The following is a 14869-nucleotide window of genomic DNA, read 5'->3' on the forward strand; positions in this document are numbered from 1 at the left end:
TGCAATGCTTTTATTCAGCTTTGAATAAATCAGAGGAGCATAAAATATACTGAAACAGATTAAATTTAATTCCTCAGGAATCAAAATTTAAGAAGTTATAGTAGGAATTGAGAGAAACTCAGCAGAGGAGATCAAATACTGCACAGGGGGGACAGTCTGCTGGGGTGCAACTGTGTCCAGAGAAACCACCTGGAGGGTTGCTGCAGCACTCCTGGGAATTTGGCCTGAATAAACACCTTAGTGACAACTACGCTCCTGGTTTTCAGGCAAAAAAATAGAGACCGGTGAGATTATGGTGCTTATTTCCATGTTATCCTGCACTGGAAAATATGTCTTCATGCTCCAGGGCAAAAATGAAAGGAGAAACAGCAGTTAAACAGCTTGAAATAGTTGCTAGTATTTAAGGGCTCTCTAATTGGGCAGAAGAGCATAAATATATAAATGTCTTTTTTTTTTTTTTTTTTTGAAAGGTACTTTAAGTTTCATATATTCCAACCCAAATTCTTTATCCTTTGGGTGAACAAAACTCCTTCTGCTCATGCTGAGAGGGTTTGATCAGTTAAAGAACACAGAAGCTTCATCCCGTGTTACACAGATAGCTTTGGTATGTGTGCAATTTTTCACATTTTCTGTGAGTTGAGGAGCCACAAACACCTGCCTGTCTCACTGAGCTCATGGAATGGCACTGAAAGGGCAACAGAGCAAACCTTGCTCCATGGTATTGCCTGCGAGGAGCATGGGCCCCACCTGTGGGCTGGACATCAGCCACTCACAACACCCCAGCAGGGACCAAAGTAAGAGCAGGAAGGTGATGTGAGACAGAAAAGCATCCTCCATCTTAAAGATCAGAAAGAAATGTGAACTTAACTGATTTTGTTAGGAAATCTGTTTTCCTTGATTAGAAGAAACACTATTATTTCTTGGCTGGTGGCTCTGAATGTGGTGAAATAAAGCCATTGGATATGATATGACTGTAATTGTGCTGGTTCAGCTTCATTTTATGTAATAACATCATAATAGAGTAGGCTAACTTCAATTTCTAATACCTAACTCAGCAGTCAGTATTTGTTTGTATGTTTTAGACAATACTTATTCGTATATATGTATATAAATACAGTCTTTTGGTCAGTCTTCAATTCCAGAAGCTATTCCCTTTTTTCAATTATCTCATTTACAGAACTTCTCAAGAAAACCCCATGATCTGAACAGCTGCTAGGGCCTGGTGTACTGTTGATGGGCTAAGGCTCTAGGAAAAACAGTGCTTCTCTCATTTGATCTTGTCTCTAAATTGGAGTGACATCAATTTGATGGATGGACCACTTGGTGGATAAAGAACTGGCTGGATGGCCGCACGCAAAGAGTTGCCGTCAATGGCTCAATGTCTGGCTGGAGACCAGTAACGAGTGGTGTCCCTCAGGGATCAGTGTTGGGACCGGTCTTGTTCAACATCTCCATCGCTGACATGGACAGTGGGATTGAGTGCGCCCTCAGCAAGTTTGCCGATGACACCAAGCTGTGTGGTTCGGTTGATACGCTGGAGGGAAGGAATGCCATCCAGAGGGACCTTGACACGCTTGTGAGGTGGGCTGATGCCAACCTCATGAGGTTTAACCATGCCAAGTGCAAGGTCCTACACCTGGGTAGGAGCAATCCCAGGCACAGCTACAGGTTGGGCAGAGAAGAGATTCAGAGCAGCCCTGCGGAGAAGAACTTGGGGGTGTTGGTCGATGAGAAAATGAACATGAGCCAGCTTCAGTGTGCGCTTGCAGCCCAGAAAGCCAAGCGTATCCTGGGCTGCATTAAAAGGAGCATGACCAGCAGGTCGAAGGAGGTGATCCTGCCCCTCTACTCTGCTCTCGTGAGACCTCACCTGGAGTATTGTGTGCAGTTCTGGTGTCCTCAACATAAAAAGGACATGGAACTGTTGGAACAAGATCCAGAGAAGGGCCACGAGGATGATCAGGGGACTGGAGCACCTCCTGTATGAAGACAGGCTGAGGAAGTTGGGGCTGTTCAGCCTGGAGAAGAGAAGGCTGTGTGGAGACCTCATAGCAGCCTTCCAGTATCTGAAGGGGACCTATAGGGATGCTGGGGAGGGACTCCTCATTAGGGACTGTAGTGATAGGACAAGGGGTAACGGGTTAAAACTTAAACAGGGGATGTTTAGATTGGATATAAGGAGGAAATTCTTTCCTGTTAGGGTGGTGAGGCACTGGAATAGGTTGCCCAGGGAGGTTGCGAATGCTCCAACCCTGGCAGTGTTCAAGGCCAGGTTGGACGAGGCCTTGGGTGATATGATGTAGCGTAAGGTGTCCCTGCCCATGATTTGGGGGTTGGAACTAGATGATCTTAAGGTCCTTTCCAACCCTAACTATTCTATGATTCTATGATTCTATCTAAGAAGATAACTGTAAGTATTTGAGAAGCAACACATGTATAATACATCTTTAAAAAGAACCCGAAACATGTATAAATATCTCATGGAAGCTCTAGCTTTTTTTTTGTGGTAAAGAGTAATTGCTTACTGTTAAAATGGTAGTGGATATATTAATCAATTTGTGTGCTGAGGCTGAACCCTTCTTGCATATATGGTGTTTAGATGATAATTTTCATTTAATAAAGAAAGCACGCAGGTACTGTGCTTAGCAATGTAAAAGTGCAGATATGGAATAGTTTTTAATTTTTCATATCTTAATCTTACTGTTTACATTTCAGAAATGCTCTACCAATACCCTATACTTGACAAGTATTTCTTACAACAATCTTTGGAACCAATTTCCATATAGATGTGTTCTCACAGAGTGCATTACAAAAAAAAAAAAAAGAAAAGAATTAGGTTGAAAAGAGTATTAAGATTAGATCTTGTACAGATGAAACTGCATAGAAGTCCCCTAATGGAGTAGTGTTACATATTCAAGGTTAACCCCCCGCACTCCTTAACTAGTACAAAAGATGTTTGTAGATGTTGACTTTTTTGTGATCTCTGTTCCTGTGAGGAGTTCGAGCTTAAAAAGTATGAGAAAATAGTGAAAAATTTTCTTTTTTTAGCTCAGAAATGTTCTATCCATTTAAGAAATATCCTGTATGATGTAGTCTTTCTTTTGGATAGAGTAGTTTGGACCACAAGAGGCTCAGATGATTCCCCCATGTAATCAGCTATGAGGTATTCTCTTTGTGTTAATGATTCCTAACTTACATCCTCGTTGTCAGTGCAGGTGCTGGATTTTTCCCTCCACCCCTTAGTCAAATATTTTTTAAAAGAACTTAAGCCACATGTTTTTTGAAGTAGCAAATGCATATTCACACAAGATCTATTGAAAATCTGTAGCAGAATGAAACTTTCCTGCCTTGCTTGAATTCTGAATGATAAACTGGCTTGCTTGTGATTTAAAGCACCTTAACTGAAATTAAGAATTATTTTAATTGCACAAAAGCCATGGAAATCTCACTCAAGTATCTCAGTAGGTGCTTCTTAGAGAACAAAATCTGTTCAAAAAACAGTAGATCCTATCATGCCTGAAAAACTGCAGCCTGATTGCTAGAAATGCCTAAGGAGGTAAATGGTAACTCCATCTTAACACCTCTAGGGAGGGTATATAAGATGGTTTGTGCTGTCTGGTCATTAAAAGGTAAACCACACTAGGCTCAATATCCACTAGTAGTGAAGGAGTCAATAAGTGAACCAGGTTCAATATCCACTAGTAGTGAAGGAGTCAGTAAGTGAGCCTCATCAGTTTATGCTACATGTTGTCTTTTTCTGTCTTACATAGGGTGGGTGGTTAGGCAATACTTAAGTCTCTGACAGTAGTAGATGTGATATAAGTTTTAATGTGTGAGGAAGAAGAGTTCAAATTCCATTTGTGTCTAAAAATGCAGAGTTTACATCAAAGTCTGCAAATAGAGCTTGGGCCTTGTGCCTGAGGACCCCTAAGGAAAAAGGCATAATGAAAGAAGGGGAGGGATGTAAAAGACACACTTGGGAACAATTGTTTTCACTTATCCATTCTAAGTAAATTCTCTTATTTTTAGTAAATGTAAACCATAGCTCATCAGCAGAAGCCACATAGTATTTGAGACAGCTTAGGCATGTAGATGTCAGTGAGTAACTGTGCTATATGAATGACAAGTTCCACCTGTCTGCAGTTACTTAACTACTTTACAGAACTTTTTGACACACTCAATTGACCTGTCAACTAACCCAGCTGTGCAGGAGTTGTCTTTGCACATTTAAGAGCTCTATTCAAAGTCCATCAGTGCTTTAAAGGACTACCCTGTCAAGATAAGCAATCCCTACATTAGTTATTGCTCTGACCACAGGGGTTTATGGCCAGCTTGATAAAACCTACAGTATGTTTTTTGCTTTTTGCTCTGAATATCTTGGACAGAAACCATAAAATAAAGTTAATGTAATATACGCACTTCTCAAGTGAGGTCAGGTGCAGTGGTTAAACCTGAGTTGGACAGGGGTGATCAGCCTAAATTGGATTCAGCTGAATCTGATTCCTCTTCTGCTTTCTATCCCACCCCACCAGCCATTTATTTACTCCCTTTAATTCTGTGTATTCAGTATCTTATTAGACTGTTTTGTATTTTCCTTTCAGCTATGAGGGATAATTGGTCTTAAATGTGGAAGGCATGTGATAACGTCTTTGGAAAAAGTGTTCAGTATTGGATATTCGCTTTGGTCATAGAATTATCAAGCTTCAAGAACATGTGGTAAATTTCTCTGGATCTGCCTGAAGCTGTCTGCAGTTCTCTGCAGCAAGATAAATTCTGGTTGTGTTGCTTTTCCAAGTTTTCTATTCTATGTCATACTACAGAGTTCAAGTGTGCTGTTTAGATACTTATTAAACTGAAGTCTACTACAAGAAAAGAATTGAATGTATCCTAAAGATTTTGTATTGCTCTGTGCTAAGCAGAAAAATATATTTCAAGTTGTGTGTCTGTATTTCTCATGAAAGATGGTCCTGGATGTTTTGCATAGTGAACTGTCTACACATGTGGGCAAGTTCCATTTCTTAGGTGTGGGTTCTGTAGGATGACTAAATGTCACCTGTTTTTCCTGGAGATCATGAACAAATAAGAGGTTATCTCTAGTTGTTCAGTGCAAAAAGGTGGTCAGTAGCCTCCTTGTACCCAATTCCCTAATTCTGTGTTAGTTCTTGTTTTATTCTAATTGCACAATAGATGCTTCAACAATCTTCTTTCTTGTATTTCTTGTCCACAAATGAGCATTGTTTTTGATACGAATGCCCCAAATGAATTTATTACTGTGTATGTATAAATTGGGAATTCTGAATTCCAATATAAAAAAAATGGATTACGGAGGTATGATTTTCATTTTTAGACATGACTTCAACACTGATCTTATTTATTTTTTGGTTCAAAGACATAACATTTACTGAAGAGGTGACTTTTTATTGAAAAAGATACAATTTATATACATATCTAACAGTACTGAATCAACAAAAGTGTATTTTTCCTAGGAACTCTTTTTCATAAATGCTTTCCAGGGTACTCTGACTGAAATTATTTTCCTATATTTAGAATTGAAATATAGGAGACCAAACAGAATGATACACGGAAATAATAAATAGACAGAGACTGGAACTTTAAAAATAAAGTTCAGCTGATTAGTTAACAAAACAAAAACAAGCCCCAAGCAAAAAACTCCATGGAAAATATTTTCTCAAATTAAACTGGGAGATTGGCTACTTGGCTTTCCTACAGTAAGCAACAGTCAGTGGTGGTACAAACACAAACCAAAGACTGAAGTAAAGATTAACTGCATCTTAATCCTTATACCCAGTAAGGAGAAGCTCAACTTTTTAAATACAGAAATAGCCATCTATGTAGGTGTATCATTATATGCTGAACACGAATGTAATTTTAGCATTATAACCACTTCTTCTGTACAATTTTTGAAACCCCAAATATGGCTGACCTATAGTTGCTACTTGGAAATTGAGATCCTTTAGAAGCATACGTGGTATATGGCATATAATTGCTTGGGTTTTGTTTTTAGTGACAGGATTTTACTTTATTTGTGGTAGTTCCAGACTTCAAAATTAAAAGCTACTAAACCAGTAGCTCTGGGTACTGTTGTTGTCCATATGAGTTAAAAAGCTTGTCGTATTCTAGAGTGGGAGCCAGTATTTGGAATGCTGTTTCTTTAGCTACCTCTGTAACTTACGCATGTCTAGTTTCTTTGCCAATTTAAGTAGGTTTGATACGTAACTAGTTAACAATTCATTAAAACACTGTAACGACTATCCTTTCTGAAAGTATGTGACTATTTTCTTTCAGTTTGCTTGCTCTCCTTTTGTTGGTATTTTCCCTGTTGTATTATGTGGATAGCTGAATCCTATTTTCTGAATAATTATAGTCTTTCAAGAAGATCTAATATAAAAAAGCGACATCAAGCTGACAGGGAGATTGAATGGGTAATATATGCCTTCTTCGTTTTTAATGTGTGCTATCTTTATGATACCATGACCTATGGTTGACAACTTTGACCCACATCTTCCTTTTGAGTTAACCTCAATCAACTATTTAGTATAGCTTCACATGTTTGTCATATGAATCAGTAATTAATGCTATTCTATTCTTCATGTTAATATGTTCATTGAAAATGACATAGAAGGAAGGGCACTTTGATCTACAGAGAATTAATTAGCATGTAATTTTCAGTATATCATTCAGTGTTAATTAGCAGTTAAACCATCTTCTAGTGCATGACCTTCTGATTTAAATACAGCATTCTGCTACAGTGGGCTGAGGGGAAAAGTGTCTTGAATGGGTGTTCTCTTGAAAATGGAACACTTTGGGTGTGTCTCCTTATGTTTTCTTTTACCTTAACATCAGATCTTTCTCAGCCTTTTACATAATTTACACAACACAAAAGCCCCTTTATTAAAGTGATAAGCAAGCAGCAATTTTGATACTAATTGGAAAAGATAATAATAGATATAAGCATGCAAAAGCCACTTGCTGCCTGATGGAGGTGGGGTAACTGTTGCTATAGGAGTGTCACGTCCTCCCTGGTGGATCTCCATAGCTGCAGTGACTTCAGGGAAGCTTTACTGCCTTTTTTTTTTTTTAAATATATTTTAATCACATAAAATTCTACCTTGAGTAACTGTAATATTGGCTAGCTGAGCCATCCAGGAAGTCATCTTCTGGAGTCTCTCTTCAGATAGTTGTAGTGTATATGCTTATTTTTCTTATGAAAATAAAACCCCGAAGTGCATTACTGTATTTTAACTAACTAGGTTAATAGGTTTTGTTAGTTTTTGATATTTCTCCTTTCTTAAATTTTGAGTGGGTCTTTAAATTTCTGACTTTGTCACTATAAAACTATCTAAAGTTCTATTTTATTGAGCACTTCCATCATCTTGAATACCTTTATTATACAGCTTTTGAGGTTTTATTTTTCTATGCGATTCAATTCCCTTGCCCTCAGAAGAGTATTCATTCCTGGTATCCTCTGCTTTATATTATACAGACTTTATCCTGGTGTGTCATCAAAAATGTTGCTGTGAAGTGGTGAGTTTTAGTACTATGAAATTGAAATCTTCCACAGTGATAGAAAACAACTGACCCTATTCTTCAACCAGTAGGTGATTGTTTGGCAGACAAAAGCAAGTGAGAAGTAAGTTCATTGCCATTATTAAGTGGATTTGTAAGCCAATGGCTGTATTCTCTGATTAGGTAGTTCATAACTTGGTGAACATTGCAGATCAAAGTTTTTTTATTCTTAGCATATTATTGCATTATCCAAGTGCTGACTTCAACTTGTTCAATGTATTCATTATTCAGTTTTCCTAAAACGCTCTGTCAGTAGAGATTGATTAAGTATTTAGTGCTGATAGCAATACATTGCCTTTATTTGCTCTCCATGGAGAGGATTGAAATACCATTTGTTAGAATTCATTTCTGGCTAAAGCTGTATTCAACCCAAACTCCAATAAAATAATTTCCTAATCGAATGGTCTAAGCTATTATCAAAAAGTTTAAATAATGATGTTTCCCTGACAGAATTTTTTTTGTTTGTTTGTTTCTTTTTTTTTTCCACAGTCATCTTAAATTGCATTTAAAGTAGACATGGCCTTAGAAATTAAGCTCAGAATATGGAAACTATTTGCAAGCCTTCTATGGTTTGGTTCTGAAACTGTTTCACGTGCTGCATTTCTGGACAGGCTGCTGCTGGAGTCCCTTTAATGATATTGCACCGAAAGGTGCAATCTGTGGCTTGCTTCACTTTGGTACACTGAAAGCTGTTTAAGATGAATTAGTGGTGGAGTGGTGTGGAGTTTTTTGATTTTTTTTTTTGTTTGTTTTGTTTTTTTTCCCCATGTAGCAGAATTTGGCATATCTGTGTTTTCAGATGTGTCAAATGAACTGAATAGCTAAATTTTTGTTGCGATTATTTATCAAGATTTGGACTTTTTGGAGTTGTGCGTTCTAAATTCTTTAGTGATGACTGGAAAATAAAGTCTTGGTCTACCTTTTTTTTTCTTATTGAATGCACAATCTTTAAAATACTTTAAAACATTAGTATGTTTAAGACCAAAACTCAAAGATTCATGCATTAAAAACCAAAACCTGGGAGTATCAATTTCTGTATCAGTACATGTAAATACTAAGTGATTGAGCCCAGCTACATCTCATGTTCAGTATAGAAACAGTGATGTTAAAAATGTTAAAGTATGCTCAAATGATCTGTGTCACTTCTTAGCACAGAATTGCCAGATCCTGATGCATTTGTTGAAATATTTTCTGATTATGAAACCTATCTGAAAAAACTTGGGTCAGAGCTTACCAAAATGGTTCTTCCATTGTGTTTCATTGTGCAAAAATTTCTTCTAACTGCTTTTATCCTACAAAATAACTAGTCACTCTGCCTGGCATTCAGGGCCTATTATGAACCCTCTGATTGCAAAATCTTGAGTTCCCACTGTCAGCAATTATTTCAATTCCTGGTTTCTAGGTCACACTAAAATACTATGAGAGTAGCTTGTATTCATCTTTTCCTGTTTAACTGTGTCATCTTATGGGTTTCTGGCACTGGCATTCACACTGAAAAGTGTTACCGCTTGTATGAGTAAGCGGAACAAATACAAGCTTTCCAGAAGCCTGTAAGCATGTAAACCATCATTTGTGAATGCTGAAAAGGGAACACAGAGTAAAGTTGGGCCAGTGTGCTTTGTTTTTCATGAAGGCTCAAGGCTTGAGAGCAAGAAGAAGCATGCTGCAAAAAAAAAAATCTATGTTGACTGCTTGATGATCCAGAAATGTACTGTTTGCTAAAATTAAAGATACTGGTTTATAACATTTTGGTGTTCATTGTGTCAACAGGAGGCATATAAACTCTATTGGTTTAAATAGTAATGCATCAAGTTACTTGAACAGATTTTGATGTATTAAATCTACTTATTGTGAAGTGTTTCTGGCTATTTTTTTGCTGGCTGCCTATAACCAAACTACAGCTTCAGGAAGAACTAGAATTGTGCATTATGTATGGGCTTACAGGGTCAAAAATTTTCAGCAAATTGTCACATAACACTGTACTGGGTCTGGCTGAGATGGAGTTGGTTTTCCCCACAGCGGTATTCATAGTGTGGTGCTTTGCAGCAGTAGCTATAAAGGTAACACCAGTGTTTTGGACAGACTGAGCAGTACTCCCCCAGCATCAAGGCTGCCTTTCCATCATTTCACCCTTTACCAGTTGGCTGGGGTGGGCACAATCTTTGAAGGGAACGCAGCTGGTACAGCTGACCCAAAGTGACCAAAGGGATATTCCATACGATATGACGTCTGCTCAGCAGCAAAAGCTACAAGAAAGGGGGAGGAAGGGGGCAGCATTTGTTATTCATGGTGTTTGTCTTTCAGAGTAACTGCTAAGCATACTGAAGCAGTGCTTCCCAGGAAGTGGCTGGACATTGCCTGCTGATGGGAAGTATAAGATAAAATCTTTCATTTTCCTTTGCTTCCATGTGCAATTTTGGCTATATTAAACTGCTTTTATCCTGACCCCCAATTTTTAACTTTTCCAATCTTATTTTTTTCCCCCGTCCTCCTGAGGAGGGGAGTACTAGAGTGGCTTGCTGAGCACTCGGCATCCAGCCAAAGTCAATCCACCACACAAATTCCTGCAAAAATGCAGTTGTGAATTTTGCACCATCTTCTAGTTTAATAAGTATCCTAGAATTATTAATTACTTAGTGGATATGGTTTCTAATTTTATGGTGATGTTAAATTCTAGGGAACATATGCAAATTAAATGTATTTTTTATTGTTGTCTAATAGCTGACATTTTTAGCTTAACTGGACAATAACTTCTAAACTCTTCAACAACATGTTTATATGTTTCTTACCTTAGTAGGAAAAAAACACTTCTTGGTTCAGAAGATGCTGTTGCAAAGCTTTAGGCAGTTTGGAAGAATGTGCAAGTGGGGCTGTGTCTCTTGAAGCTTGCTCCAAGAGTAAACAAAGGTAGCTGGCATAAGCTGTGCAAAGAGTTTGAGGAGCAGGACCATGACAAGCCCTGCCAGTGACCTGTGATTTGAATGGTCCTTATCAGCCATATACAGCCATTCAAACCCAGGCAAGCCCTGCCATAATGAGCTTGATTCCAAAGCTAGGTCTGCTTCTGTTGTTCTGGAGTACATGTTTGAACTATGTTCCTTCCCCAAACTGCTGATGGATCTCTTCTGTAATAGAGAACATTAACTGTGATTGACAAGTACAAAACCACTAATCTTGACTTAAAGTCTGTACCTTTAAGATTTGTTTGTGATATTTCTGGTTTAAATTAGGGCTGGTGTGAGAAACCATATTCACAATGAAGATGCCGCTTCTATTTCTGGTCTGTTTCCCAAAGACAGCCTGAAAAACTTCTGCTCTGATGAAAACGGGTCACATTTCATCCCAAAGAAATTGAAATGACAGTTACAGACTCAGTAAAAAGTTTATAACAACTCTGTTGACAGATACTCAAATAAGGAGTACTGGAGGTCAAAAACAGAATGTTCATTATAAGGACTGGAAGCTCCATTATGAACCTCATTATACAAATCTTGATCAGGTACAAATTCTAACAAACTCTCACTGATGCCAGCAAGTACTTTATATAAATAACCCAATGGCAGTCTAGAATAAGACATTAAAATAAGGAGGGAAAGTAATTTGCCTGTTGCAAAATTCTCCCCTGTTCTTATGCCAGTAGTATATTCCAGGAATGCCATATAGTCAATTATATGGTACAGTCCTGTTTTTTCTTTATCTGCTCTCATACCTGCAGATTATTCTTCAAATCTTGATTTACTGAAAGCAGATTTTTGAAGTTCTCTGATGCCTGGGGCTGGGTACTCAGACCAAAAAAAGATAAAGTAGGAGCAAGAACACTATTATTGTCCATGTTTGGGGCAATGGCTGTATTAAGGTGCACCTCTCCTATGAAGACAGGATGAAAGAGTTCAGCTTGTTCAGACTGGAGAAGAGAAGGCTCCAGGAAGAGCCAATAAGAGTCTTAAACTACATAAAGGGGGTGTACAAGGAAGTTGGAAAGGGGCTTTTTACAAAGGCATGTAGTGATAGGACAAGGGGGAATGGCTTTAAACTCAAAGAATGTAGATTTAGGTTAGGTATTAAGAAGAAATTCTGCATTATGAGGGTCGTGAGGCACTGGAAAAGGTTACTCAGAGAAGCTGTGGCTGCCCCATCCCTGGCAGTGTTCAAGGCCAGCTTGGATGGGACTTTGAGCAACCTGGTCTAGCAGAAGGCATCCCTGCCTGTAGCAGGGGGTTAGGATTGGATGAGCTTTAAGGTCCCTTCCAGCCCAAACTATTCTGTGGTTAAGGAACCAGTGAAAAAGTGGACACTGCACTTTGCTGCCCTTGCTGAGAATAGAAACTGCTTATGAGGTCCTCAAAAAAACTGTACACCAGCCTAAAAGTGTTTGATATGATCACATCATAGTTCAGAAGATTTCTAAGTTGTAATTGGAGAATCACAGAATGATTTGGGTTGGGAAGGACCTTAAGATCATCTAGTTCCAACCCCCCTGCCATGGGCAGGACTTCTCACTCTAGGCCATGTCATGAAAGGCTCTGTCCAGTCTGGACTTGAATGCTGCTGAGGATGGAGCTTTCACAACTTCTCTGTCAGCTGTTGTAGGAGAAGCAAAAACATCCTTTGCAATTTAGCTTATGAGGAAGAAAATTATCATATACTTTGTGTTCTCTGTTAAAGTACCTTGGGTTCTTAACCACTTGATATTTGGAGCAATGCAGTGAATGCATTTAGTATCTACTATTAATCTGTTTGTCTTGGGGTACTAAAACTATCACTGATTCCACTTTGGTACATGTATAATTGGAGTTAACTCCCACTGAAGGAAATCAAAAGTGCATGTAAGTTTGTAGGGGCAAAATTGGGCATTCACCATTTGAATGGTGGTACAACAGTGGTTTGAATGTAGTAAAGTTGGAAAAGCTCTTTTTCCAGAAAACAAGATCAGGTTAGTTACACTTAAGTAATACCACATTGGAAGCTCATTGTTTTGTAGTAAGTCCCAGTCTCTTAGGAGACTGATAATTTCACAGTATTAATCCCTTATCGTCTAAAATGAGATGGGCCAGCTGTGGTTCATGGATCACCAATAGTCCATGGTGGTCCATCTGCTGTAAAGAGGATTAGGGAAGTACCCATTAATCTTCAGGCAACTGCTTTGCTAGTTGTTTTATGGACTTATAGAACCTTCAGAAATTATTCTTTTTCAACTTGCTGATTAAAATAAAGAAATCAGACACTTGGCTGTCCTTCACTGCAATTTTTTTTCTTATATCTTTTTGCAGGAAACTTGACCTTCAATGTTCTGAAATTGAAAGAAGAAAAACAAAACTGCAAAGGCTAGCTCTGAGTTTCAAAAGGATCTGGAAAGTTTGAAGTTTTCTAAGAAAAAGGGAGATACAGGACTCATAACCTTCTGTAGTCAGGGAGAAGTAAATATTACAATTTCATAGACATAACCAAGCATAGTAGAATTCATTGCATCTTTTCTCCTTAGAACTGCCCTACTTTGATGCACAACACAGTAGGATGGTCACAAGAGGGAACACGATAGCTTGTGGGTGAGAGTTTGAAAGCACTGCTGGCTGGGAAAGTAGGTCTCCTCTAAGAAGAGGACTGAATGTGAAGTAGTCAAAGATCTTCTTTTAAATACTGTAATTTCCCTGTGCTATTAACAGTGATGAGCAAAGAAGTCACTAAATTATTATAGTTTCCAGTTGTGTTGTTTAAGCATGTAACCCGAATAGGAGACAGGTTGACTGCTTCTCCTTACTCAGCATTGGAATTCTGAGTCCAGAATTTAGCTCTTATCTTTGCTTGTTGGGACTTTAATAATGCTTTCTTCAGTCTTGAAAAGTCGTAAATAAAATAATAGAAAAGTTCATACAGATATTTTTCTAAGCTCTTGGGGTTCTAATAAAGTGGTACTGAAAAAATCTGCATTAAAATTTAAATGGTAAGAAATAAAAATGGGGTAGGAGGCAGTGAGGAAAAGGGGAATATGAGGGAGGTGGGGAGAGGAGGAGGAGATAATATGCTTTAAGGCTAGGAAGGATTCCTGTGTATTTGTGCAGAATATCATACCAGTGGACCTAATTAGAGCCTGTTACTTGCCACTTAATTCTAAAGACTTGTACTAAAACTACTAGTAAGAAACAAAGGGACAATGGGAGAAAGAATGTAATGATGGAAATGCAGGAAAGGCAACACAAATATGTCCTTCACGGCAGCCTAAATCCTGTTAAGATGGTGGGAACTTCTTGGAAGCTGAGACTGCAGTCTCTCTCATAATGCGCGCTACAGCTGAGTGATGATGGTGACTGCAAATTGGGATACAACAGGGTTGGGGAGTGGCAACGTATGTTTGCATTTTCTTGTGAATATATCCCATGGTAGTCTTGACATGGATTTTTTTTATAAGCTGATCTAAGTTATGGGAGCTGCAATAGGCTTCAAGACAATGTGCTGATGTCTGGAGTTTGCTGAGGCCTGAGAGGAAAACAGGGTAGAGCCTGGTTTCTCTGGCTATGTGAAAGTTCAGAACAAGTAGAATAGAAAGTACATGAAATGAAGCTGTCTACTGTTCAGCTAAGCATTGTTTTCATGGAAATCTATACCCGGAAAATTATTTTAGGAATATTTCTGGTTTTGTTCACTAGAAGATTATTCAGATTTTAATTACAGTTAATATTATAATTATTTTTCCAGGCATTGTTTTACAGGCATTTATTTTTACACAGTTGTTATCTGATTGATGCCATGAGCTTATCTGTGTGTGTTATTGAGTGTGAGAGAATAGTCTGATCTCTCTGAATAATGGTAGAGTTGATGTGTAACCTTTGTAAACCAAGGACTTCAGAGCTTTCTAGTTGTATCATGTTGTATACACACTGGAGGGGATAACAAACTTCAGAAATGAAGTTTGTTCCTGCAGTAACATTTAAACTAATTTAAAAGCAAAAGTGGTATTTGTTCAAGCTTTTGGCTTTGTGATGGTGAAAGTATTAGTTAGTGACCTCCAGACTGAATTCTGTTGGCTCAGTGTTTGTATGTCACTTCTGTTCCTCCATATAGACACCTCTGCAGAAACTGCAATAGAGGTGAGGAGCATGGCATTACCACCTTGGGGTCTGGTTATGTTTCACTTGTTAAACTGGAGTTAACTTGTTAACTTGTTGCCTAAAGGTAATCTATGATTTACAGAAGACTAGACACCTATAATCTTCCATCAGCCTCATCCTTCTGCTCCAATTCAAATGCAGTGTGTACTGGTAGTATTAGGGATTTGTTTTTTTTT

This window comes from Pezoporus flaviventris, unplaced genomic scaffold (genome assembly GCF_033815535.1).
Source record: "Pezoporus flaviventris isolate CSIRO_AGI_PZ_B2104156 unplaced genomic scaffold, CSIRO_AGI_Pfla_v1 ptg000040l, whole genome shotgun sequence".
NCBI lineage: Eukaryota > Metazoa > Chordata > Aves > Psittaciformes > Psittacidae > Pezoporus > Pezoporus flaviventris.